The following is a 12510-nucleotide window of genomic DNA, read 5'->3' as shown; positions in this document are numbered from 1 at the left end:
CAGTTCTACAGATACTACAGTTATTTCATTTTACACTCAATGTATTAGTGCTTTGCATTGTTATATATCTACTGTAAATATCCTATACTATTCAACTCATTTCAATATTTTATCTACACAGGTAGTCTTTGAGTTAAGGACATCTGACATGTGGATGATTCCGAGATACAAATAGGGCTTCCCCGAGATACAAATAGGGCTTCCCCGAGATACAAATAGGGCTTCCCCGCTGTTCCTGTGCAGGAAGGATGCTTGATGGGGGGAGGCGGCGGTTTGCATGACTTGCAGAAGAAGTCTTTTGCTGTTCTGCAAGCTCTTGTAACTCTTTTATGACCAAGACAGACTTTGAAGTTTTTTCTTTTTGTATATAAAAGCACAGCTTGCTGCTTTTATTGCTTTGTTTGTGATTAACTCACAATAAGGATTTTATACAGTAACTGACACCACACTGCCGAATAATATGTTGAGAGAAACATCTGTTCTAATTGCATTTATTAAAATAATGAACCTGTTCTGACTTACATACAAATTCAACTTATGAACAAACCTACAGTCCCCATCTTGTATGTAAGCCGGGGACTACAGGTATCAAGTATCTTGATGGGAAAGCGAACCAAAAACACAAGGGCCTTTAAGTAATAAAAGAACTAAAGTAAATAAAATTAAACCATCCAGTTTTCTTCACTAGAGTATGCATTACTCTTTTGTTGGCAGGTCTGTTTTTTAATTATGCACGCATGCTACAATGTGCATCATTTCATGAAACAATGCCTAAAACCCCAAAATATTATATATGGTTGAAATGCAGAGACTCTAGAACAAAATTCTGGTACCTGCAATTTTTTGCTTCAATTGTTTTTATTGAAGTTTACATTTTAAGAACGTACAAATAACAAGCATAGAAAAATATCCATATATATATATATATATATATATATATATAATTAGTAAAGAATTTCGTGTCAAAAACTGAACAATATGAGCCAGGGGGAAACAATACGATGGGGTGGGTAAGATCAGGGAGAATAATGGGGGATAGGGGGACAAAAATATAATTGTCTGTAAGAACCAATTCTCCACAATGTAAACCATGGAGACCTTCTGTTAGTGTAGAGTAAAAACAAGAATTCCCTCCACTTTGAGCGTTTTACTGTACTGTTTTAAATCATGTTCCACTTGTTTATTTGTGTCGACAGTGAGTGCTTGTTCCCACAATCACAATGTTGCGTGTAGATTCCCACCTGAGGGTATTATGATAGAACAAAAGGAGGGGTAACCCCCCAGCATTCCGGGGTGGGAGAGGAAGGGGAGGTAGGGGCAAAAGTTTTGGTTAGAGATATATTAGGGAGCTGTTATGTTGATGAAATATGAGGATACAGGGGGGTAAATGGGGTTAGATCCCCACCCCCAGCGCTAAGTAGTAATGTTATGTCTATGGCCATAACATCTGGAATTGGAATCCCAAGCTAACAATGTCCTCGTCCTCTGTGACAAGTTGTTCCATGTGTTGTATCTTTTCCAGCTCTATTAGCAAGTCTCTCATGGAGGGCACTGTTGGCTGTTTCCACATACTGTCCGTAAGAAAGTGGAGAAGGACATCTCTTTTGATAGACTTTACTGATCCTGATATCATTGACGACAGGGTCACTTTGGATGTGTTGCATACATCAGAGCCTGTTACACTGTTATTGAGTTGTATTATCTCATTCCAGAAACATTATATTTCTGGGCACTCCCACCAGATGTGCTTCATAGTATCCCTTTGATTTTGGCAAAGCCAGCATCAGTCAGAAGAGGACGAGGACATGCAGTGTAAGTCTGACGGGCACAGGTACCATCTAAAAAGGAATTTATAGTTGTGCCTTACATGGGAGACCATTTTATATGATAATATGATATGGTAATATGAACGCTTTTTCACACTCTGATGGTGAAATGGGTGTTCCTATTTCGGCTTCCCAGTACCCAGTATTGGTGGGTATGTTGAAAGGTTGAAAAGTATAAAAGAAGTCAGCAGACGATGTAGAAACCAGGACAATGGCTTCCTGTCTGTCCAGATATCAATAGAAGACAAAGGAGGCAAGGGAACATTCTGTGGTATATTGTTTGCATGCCTATCATCCTCGGCTGACCAAGAAAGGAAATTGTTAGTGCCCTTCACAGGAGGAAATGCGGGATTGTCCAATATAGGGGTCATGGGTCTTATTTTGGTTGATATGCGGCCTGCTCTAGTGAGGGTATCCCAAACTTTTATTAAGTCTGAGGTGATGTTTGGTAAAGGGTGCCAGAGATGGAGAAGAGATCTATCGACCCAGGGTAGGATCTATAGGGGAAAGAGAGATTTGCAGGAGGACCCAGCTTTTCTTATCTCTGTGGAAGCAGTCTATTAGGTGTATTAGTACCGCAGCTCTATAATAAGAACTGATATCTGGAATACCTGTGCCCCCCATAGATTTAGGTCTGGTAATATAGCGTAGTGCTATTCTGGGACGTTTCATTTTCCAGAGAAAGTTCCTGCACATTTGCTGCATTTTACATTATGAGTTATGGTGGTTAGTATATTGGAACATCTAGAAAATGTATAGCAGTCTGGGTAAAATGTCCATTTTTAGTGTACTGATTCTAGCAAACCAGGAAAGAGGCAGAGAATCGTATTTTTTCAGGTCTGCTTGCAACTTGCTCAAGAGTGGCTTTTGTAGTGGAATAGTTTGGTTGGGTCCACCGTGATTAAGATTCCTAGATATTTTATCACATCACTGCATTGTGACAGGAGGAAAACACAGGATCACAGTTGTCACCTCATAACATAAGTGCTGGAACAAGGACTTTAATGGAAGAATTTCCAGTTGCTATTTAAAATGGAACTAAACTTAAAATAAAAAAAATCACACTTTCCTTTATTTGCAGACACCTTGATCCCTCCCGGGCTGTCCTTGATTCGGTCCAGTGCCATTCCGAAACCCTCCTTTGTCCCAGTGCTTGCTCCAGCACCAGGTGCCACCATTTTCTTCCTTCTTCTGGCTATGTCATCCAATCTCATACTGCACAGGCATGAAAAAGTCACTTCTGTGCTTACTACAACCTTATAATAAAGGGTTTTGTACCCTTAAATATAAAGTAAAAATGTTGGTGAAATGATAAAATATAAAAATTGAGCCTTGCATGACTGTGTTCCAATCCACTTGAGTGCAAATATACACCTCAATTGGGTAAAATCCCTGTTATCTGTAAAATGGACATTTGTAGATATATGTGAAGTGTGGTACTATCAATTTTGATGGTTACTCCAGTGCAGACATACAATAATTACATATGGTCTACAGATGGTAATACTTTGTATGCTGGGGTGCACTGCCTTGCTAAAAAAATAGTGCAGGTGTGGAGGATTATATGCACTACGGTTTGTTTTCAATGCAACTCACATACACACATTAAATTGCCAAGTTAATGAACATAATAATGCATCCAACAGCGTGAAATGTCCTTGAAAAAATAATTAATTTTTTCACAATACAAATCTTTCTTTTCTATAAAAATAGTTGAACAAAAAAACCTACATTTGATCTTTTTTTTTAAATGCCCCCCTTCCCCCCAGTAATTTGCCATATGAAATTATCAGAACAATTCTAAACAGAATTTGATTGTTTCATAATGCATACCTTGTACATAAATACATCTGCCTCCCTGGAAATTCTCAAGTCTAACATTCATTTACATTCTGCATTAGTTTAGTAAATGTCAGGTGTATGAACTCTGAGAGAAATGGCCAGATAATGAAATAATACAGAAGAAAAACATGTTAACATGGTTTAAATGTCAAAAAGAAAAGGAGAAACATTTTTGGTTCCAAACCCATTCCTAATTTAACTCAAAATTTAAGACTAAATCACAACTGTCAGTGAGATATGCTTGTAGAAACATAAAAAGAGAGGGAAAGTTTACCAAAGCCAAAGTAAAAGTACAGTTTGGCATAAAAGAAAACTGTCTGACAATTTGTTGTATTATTATATATTATATTGTTATCCAACCTGCCCTTGTAATGCTTGACCCCCCCCCCACACACACACACACACACACACATACACCATATTACACAGTACAATAGTGTCACTCATTGTTTGGTAGATCATATCCTGTATGGAGGGAGAGCTGTATAGAGGAAGAAGTTTTGTCACTTACAGTCAGATACAGTTACAGCTTATTGTTTCTATCTGTTTAATCCAAAAAATTAAGTGAAACTAGTTAAACCTGTTTAACCCTTTCAGGTAGTTACTTTAAAAAATATAAAGTAATAATTAATTTACAAATCTACAGAAATGGGGAGTATATTGTGACTATAATTCTACTTAAATAAAAGAAATGTATGCATGTGCAGAGTAGGGACATTCTGCGGAGGACGAAGTGGGCTAGTCAGGTCATGGCTGACACTTCTGACTCTACAAGGAGTTTAAAAGATTGTTAGTACATTGTCAGGCCAGAAAGTTGTGATCAGCTTCCCATAGAAAAGTAAGCTGAAGTCACTGTGGGGTAATGCATCCCCAAAATGTGTAGCAGAAACATTTTTTGGCAGCTCTTCTCCTTCTGCTCTTTTCTCTCAGTGATGATTTGGAAGCCTGCCAGCCTTTTTTTCCTAACAATAAACTCTTAATAGGCTCAAAAGAAAAGAGGAAGAAAAAGGAGTACTAAGACTCAACATACTGTAAATAACTTCACCTTCAATCTTGTTCGTTTTGAATCAGTCAATTTCAGATGTTAGGTTCAATTTACACTGTCATGCTAGGGTAATGTTACTGCAAGCATTGGTGTGAAGCAAATGCATAATTCACATCAATGTATGTGCTATCAATGTATGTACTCAGCTCCAAAGAAAGTTTTTAAGAGCAAAACTTAGACAACCTAATTGTTCCTACTGAATACAAGTCGGTTTTAAATGCTGACATTCCAAAAAGAGCTTTTTTTATTCCACTTGTAACAATGAAATCACTTGAGTGTTGTGATTCTTGCTTTGTCCGTGTAGGCAACCTGGCACCACTAAAAGCTCTGTCAGTGAATACCCATGTCTTGTTTTACACTAATCCTTTGAATTGACAGCAAACTACCTGCAGGAATTTAACGTTTCATTTAAAAAGCTGATATGGCTTTACTGAAACTTGTATAGCATTAAGGGCTTTCTTCTCATAAAGGAGCTCATTCTATTATCATAGGGAACTCCATAGAAAACCCAATTGTTTGCAAATTGGAAGTCCATAATGTGCCTAATGGAGAGTTGATAGCAATAGCCCCTCGGGGAAATTATGTAAAAACCCTACTTAGTTTCTTCAACCTCCAATAGCTCTGGGATATAGGGGGATTTTGGGTTCCCTTCTGCATTCACTATTACAATGTGGTGGATTCCATACCAATTTGCACTGCAGATGTCTGTGTATCTCTCCTAAAAGAAGAAAGTGGAGGTTTTAGATGCAATTAAAATTTAGCATTTATAGATGCAATTAAAATTTAGCAAAAATAGCATTTTTATGTGTATGTAGTCTCCAACATATAAGTGAAATTTACTAAAATGAAGGGGGTGAGTTATATAGTTTTTTTTCTAAGTTGAACCAGGTGGTCTTTATAATATGGTGGTGTGTCGTGCAAAATGTACACTTTTGTCTGAACAGGGCACTTAAATCATTCTTTTTGGAGTGTCCATGCATTGTGTTTGGAAATTACTCTGATTTCTTATTTTTCACCACGACCTGACCTCCAAATGTACAAACTCTTTGACCAGACATGGTAACAATTTAGAAGGTTACAAGGCTGTAGTCCATCTTTAACAATAGCACAAAGCTTTCACATAGAGTAGATATTGCATTTCTGAGAACATTATCGTAACACATCATCAGTTATATTTCAACCCTTCAGGGAGCCTTTTATGTGGACCTGACCTTTGCTATATACAGGAGAAAGAAAGTCAGATAGATGTTTGGGCTATTTCTTTTTAAATCAATTCACTAGACCCTATTTCTATAAAGGTGAAAAGAAACACAGCACAATGACATCCTTTAACAGGCTGTATTTCTACGGTTACATTTATATCAGCGAATCTCCAGTTTGCTCTCTACTAGATGAAAGGATTAAAACCTTCTTTATTATTATTACATAGCAGACCACTTACCCTTTACAATCAAAAAAAAAAAAAAAAGGTATTCAAACCATCATCACGTGTGACTAAAAATCATAAATCATAAGTTGGGCACTTTTGTTTCTTAATATACACTCACTTCTCAATTATTTTACAAGATATAATTTATAATATATTTGTTCCAACTGGCACCTAACGAGTGAGCTATGTCTATTTTAGTTTCACACTTTCTGTACAAAGAATATTGTCACCTTGTAGCCACTGAATATCTGTTAGTGACTGGGTGAGCCACTTGTTCTGTTCTGCTCTTCAGTTGCCTTACAGATAGCTTAATACTTGCCTGCATCCAATGCAGTATTTTTATAGTCTTTCAAGGGTGAGTACAGAATCAAACTGGCAGCTGAGATCTTTCTAAACAAAAGGTGAAGGACATTTTTGTTCTACATCTGCCTTATACGCATTATTTTGTTTGTCAGACATCTGCTAGAACACTGGTGAGCTATATGTAGATGTGCACAGGTAGTGCTGGATGTAGCCAACAGTGGGCCTTTGTGCAGAACTGACTTGGGGCCCAATCACCCCATACCCTGCCTACTAGTCCCTCTGCAATTAATGCTGCAGGTCCAGCCATGGCTATAGGGTGCCCTCATGCAGCAGCACACTTTGAACCTCCCTATGTTTACCTAGGAATGGACATTCCTTAATAATGTTTTATCAAATTGTATAAAACCACGCTAAGAAATTGTTGACAAAGTTTTGCACAACATAAAAAGACGCTGAATAATTATTGCATAGGTCCAAATGTAAAAGACTGCAAAGTTTGGTTAGTGTTGGCAGGATAAAAACCCACGTGACAAGCTGAGGAATTCAGTTTAAGTGGTGGTGTTACTAATAATATTACCAATTTTTCTCCAAGTGCAAAAAAACACATATGATATTAAAAGAACCTATACAAAAACCTACTTTGACCTTTTACTACAAAGAAAATGACTTCTTCATGCAAGAGTCCTTCTTTAAATTTCTACCTTTTTATCTTAAATACTGCATTAAGCCTCATTTTTAAGCTGATGTGCTATTTTAAATTTTACTGGAAATAAAGACTTACTTCATTCTCTTTGAAAAGAGTTTCAAAGAAATATTTCACAGCAGCTAGTAAAAGATAAACTACAAAAGGCAGAACACTGATTTAAGAAGGAATTAAAGTGAACCTGTGTTTTGCTCAAGTATAGTAAAGGAAAGAGTTCTCAAAAAAAAAATCTAAACCCAAGAATAGGGATAGCAAAAACATTCAGATATCAACTGTCTGATGTTTTTAGTGGTAGAACGGTAGATGGAACAGGCAGCATTCTGTATACTGACAGCCAGTCAGGAGTTGATGCCAGCACCATCCATATTGATAATTGGGTAAGAAAGAAAGAAAGAAAAAAGAAAGAAAGAAGGAAAGAGAGAGAGAGAGAGGAGAGAAACAAAGAAAGAATCCATGCTTGGGTAATGACCATGTACTCTGTGTATATACAATGAAGTGAGTGTGCATGGCCCAGAATGCTGAACAACTAGGTTTTAGGTTTAGATACAGTTTAACAGCCACTCTCTGCATCTGCCTTTACTTTTCTTTCCCTCACCTCTCTGTCCAGCTTCCAGCAATGCATAAGGGGTACATACAGTCTAACTAATTCCATCAGCAGGTGAGAATGTTGGTGCTTTTTATTTAAATGCTATGGTTCCAATGAACACATGAAGGTAGAAAGAGTCTTAAGCTCTGTATGAACTTCCAATCAAAACTAGAAGCTTATACATGGCTTTTGCATTTTTATTCCTAGAGCCAACCCCAGGACAAGGTATTAATGTGACAAGGTATTAGAGGGAATAATGTGCAGCTGAGGAAAGGGGCAATAAATCAAACCTTTTGCTTCATCCTTCATTGGCAAAGTACATGAATATTTTAAATCACAGTAATATAGGATGCAATTCAGTTTTTGATCCTTGCATTTCCCAACGGAATACCCTATTTCACTAAATAGTAAGGACTTTATATCAGTGAACAGATGTCCTCCTGACAATGATCGGCCAGAAATTACAAATAGGATGAGAGAGGTATTTTCTAATAGCCAGATCTTCATGAGTGATAACAAATTTCACAACAATTATATCATACAATACAAATAAATACAATTATATTATATTATAATAATATATACAAAAATATTAGACAATGATATAATGATAAGCTCAATGCCGTTCAGTACAGTGCATTAGCATGCTTGCTTAAACAGTGCAAATTAAACTGGGGATATTGCTATACTTTTTTATTGTTCTTTTGATATGTGGTTTGTGGTATGGTAAATGCAGCATGGTTAAGGGGGCTGAATAGGCAGACCTTGATACAAGATCCTTTTTAAGTTTACTTGACAACATTTAGCTTGTTTAGGCCCATCTATTATCCATGACCACCTTCAACTTGCAAAGATATTGCTCTTCTGCCAATGATCAAGTTAACTTTAGGGGGAAATGTAGTAAATCTTTTTCAATTATATTAAAACCAGTTCAATGGCATAAGAGGTCAGGAAAAAGAATATATTAATAAATAGATGATGGGAGTATGTAGTGATCCATCAGTACCAAATGCATCTAGAACAGTCATTTCTCTATATTAGTGCCTGTTACAATACATCATTGGACATCAGTTGATTCTTACATTTACTTTCAGCTTATACAGTAAAGAGTTTTCTGTACTTGAAAAGAAGAAACAGAATACTTACCTTTCCTGTTGTTGGTATAAAAGACCCCGGAGCTGGTGCCGGTTTCCCACTGGACATTAAGTGACTATAATGTAGTGGAGTTCAACTGCACTGTCAGAGGCTAAGGTAAGTCATTGGTTTCTTCTTTACAGGTATGTCCTTGCTTTAGACTTTATACCTTGATGACAGATTCACTTTAGGTCATTTTGAGTGAGGCTAAAGAAGGATTCCAGGAATTATCTCTGAAAAAGATGTACCAAGACAAAAAGTTTTGTGTTAATTGCACTTATGATGTAGCCATTTAGACATTCAACCTTTAAATAAAACATTCATTTGGCTACCATATTTGCTTGTTACAAATGTGCTTTGCTTCCTGCATTTATAGGGCAAATGGTTCTACCCCACCACTATTGGTAAACATATAGTAGGCTTTTATTTAGGTGCCTTGTTCCTTGCCGGTATAATAAAGACATACAAACAACCATTTGAAATTGGAAAGACAAGGCCACAGCTTTATTGAATATACATTATCAGCTTTAGTAAACCATACCAGCAAATAATTCTAAACATTACAAGTGTGAATACCAGCAGACACCAACCTTAAAGCATGGAAAGACCTGTCCCAACCATAAGCTAACCACATCCCATAAAAGCTATAATGGGATGTGTAAACCTTTGTTTACACCCTAAAAGTAGCAAAAGGTGAGAGTGGGGGGGGGGGGGGGGTTAAAAGAACTTTCAAAGCAAACAGAACAAAAACAGAATCTAGGGTCGATTCCTTACCTTTAAGCCCCATCCTTCACTTTATACATTTGCTTATGTTGGTTTACTAGAAACCAGCCATGAAGAATATGTGGATACCTCCCAAGACAATACATCACTAAAATGAAACAAGTATGATGATCTGGAAGTTCTGTCATAACTGGTTACCTACTTGTTTTGGTTTATTTAATAGAGGCAACCAGGTCAATAGAAGTTTTAAAAGATACTCATGCTATGTAGTACTCAAAGGACAAATTTTATTGAACATTATATGTGATGGAAGGAGTTTATTTGGTAGCATTTAGTTTTTTTAGAAGAAAGCAACTAAAAGGAGAATCTATTTGAAATATCAAACATCAAAAATAACATTCTACTAAATTTAACTTTAATAACTCAGGATATGTACGGACAGACAAAATATAATAGTTTCTTTTTAAGATGCCATTTCTGACACATAGGACATTCTCCTGTGACAGTGAAATTAGAAACTTTGTAAGAAGCCTATTATGGCTGAACAAGCTTCTGAAGATTTCATTGTGCTCAGTGAGATTTGTACAACTTTGCGAAGACAAAAATAGACTGAATATGTGTTTACATTTAAAACACACTCAGCACTGAATTCCAAACTTGCTAATAAAGAAACAGCATTCCATATTTTTATGGTTCCCCCACAGCTAAGAGAAAATTAGATCTGAATAATTTTCTTTAGGTTCAGTGAAAATAGGAATAGGATATATGCAAGACAGGAAAGCAATACAAAGGAACATATTTAGGTCATTACATATCTAAAATTGCCATTTCCAAAAAGCTAAAAATGCAGTAAAAACTAAAATTTGTAATTTTGTAATTCACTTGAATCTTTATTTAACAGGAAAACCAACAAAGTAAAGATTTGTGTTGTGTGTTTTCACAAACTTAATTATGTTTCTTAAACATAAACAAATTTAGAAATTTATGTCTGCAAGACACTCCCAAAAAATGGACCAGAGGCAAGTTTACCAATGGATCACATCCCCTTTTCTTTAATTACACTTTGCAATTATTTGGGACCTGAAGAAAAACATTGTTGCAGTTTTTCAACTGGCAGTTTTGCTCAGTCTTGCTGTAAAAGTGTTGAGCTACTCAACAGTCACCGTTGTCTCATTTTCCTCTTCACGATGGGCTATTTATATTTAAAGAAAATTAAATAAAGTCAAATCTGTATTGCAGGCAGGCCAGTCAAGCATACATATGTCTACAAAGACAGGCTTTTGTCATTTTAAAGACTGGGATTGTCCTGCTGAAATATACATTGAGTTCCTGTAAAAAGATATTATCTTGATTGGAACAAATGTCTTTCTTTAATTCCAATGTTAGCCTCCTCATCGACATATATACCTTCACATATATATATGCCATGGGCACTGATGCACCCCCATACCAAAACAGATGCTGGTTTTTGCACCTTAGGTTTTTTCATTAAAAACAGCCTCAATTGTCTTTTTCATTCTTGATAAGTAGAATCCAACATTTTATTTTTCAAATACAAGCTCTTCGGGGCATGGTCCTCTCCTCCTGTTTCACTGTCTGTATCTGTCTGTCATTTGCAAACCCTATTTTATGTGCAACGCTGCGTAAAATGTTGTCACTATATCAATACTGTTTTTTATTAAAAATAGTAATAATAAACGTGGACTCATCTGACCGCAGAACATGTTGCCATTTGTCTTTCTGAGATGAGCTGGGCCCAGAGAACTTTTCTGCACCAGATTGATGTATGGCTTCCTCTTTGCAGGTTGCTGGTAAGGCTTGCTCATTTTCATAGAATGTGTAAAGTGACAATGATTACTCAAAGTACTCTGAGCTCATGTGGTTGTTTGTCCCATTAACATAACGGTTTCTAGTGCAATACTGTCTAATGGTTTGAAGGTCCTGCTCATTCAGCAGCAGTCTCTGCTTTTGACCTTTACGTGCAGAGATTTTTCCTGACTCCCTAAATCTTTTCACATTGTTAATAACTGTAGATGGTGACAGACCTAGATTCTTTGCTATCTTGCATTGAGAAACAATGTTTTTATTTGACTGATAATTCTTTCAAGAAGTTCAGAAAGTAGTTAGCCATGATGCATATTTGCTTCCAAAGACTAAGCCTTTAGTGGATGCTCCTTTTTTACCCAGTCTTGGTACCCAAATTGTTACTAGTTAACCTGTTACATATATAAACCTTACAGTCCCGTCCTCTGCTGTTCAGATGGAGAGCTGTGCATGTCAGAAAGGAAACATTTTGTGCTTACATCATTTCCTTGTCACTGCAGTCTTTCTGCTTTGTTTGCACTGCAACAAGATGCTTATCTTCTCTTACTACAATAAAGAAAACTTCTCCCCACAGCAGGAATTTTAGACAGGCTTCCTGCCACTTTGGCCTTCCAGAAATAAACACTTTTTATGTATTTTTTAAAGGATTCTGTTCCTAGTAATAATAATGGTGTTGCAAGTCAATAAGAACAAAGGTATCATATTGAACAAACTACTAGTTTAGGTGTATACCTGAAAAAAATATTCCCAACCTATTCAGGATCACATTGCACCTTTTTACTTGTATGACAAATGGATTTTGGTTCCAATTTCCTAACCATTGTTGAAGGTGTCCCATTTTTTGGACCTGCTGGCTGTGTATATTTAAAGGGCCTTCCCATGCCAACCTAATTCAGTTAAGATTTAGATGTCTTGATTTTTTTTTCAGCTGACCTGAAGCAGAAAACAAGCAACACTAGTCCTAATAAATCTCATAAATACAATCAGAGCCTGCATCTAGCTCTTTCCCTTTTGTTTAGGTCCATTTGATAATTACCTAAGCTTTGTCTTTTTCCAAGAATTTTCAAGATGGATGGTTTTCACTACCTTCCTCCA

Source organism: Pyxicephalus adspersus, chromosome 1, assembly GCF_032062135.1.
Source record: "Pyxicephalus adspersus chromosome 1, UCB_Pads_2.0, whole genome shotgun sequence".
Lineage (NCBI taxonomy): Eukaryota > Metazoa > Chordata > Amphibia > Anura > Pyxicephalidae > Pyxicephalus > Pyxicephalus adspersus.
Note: the sequence above shows the minus strand (reverse complement) of the source record.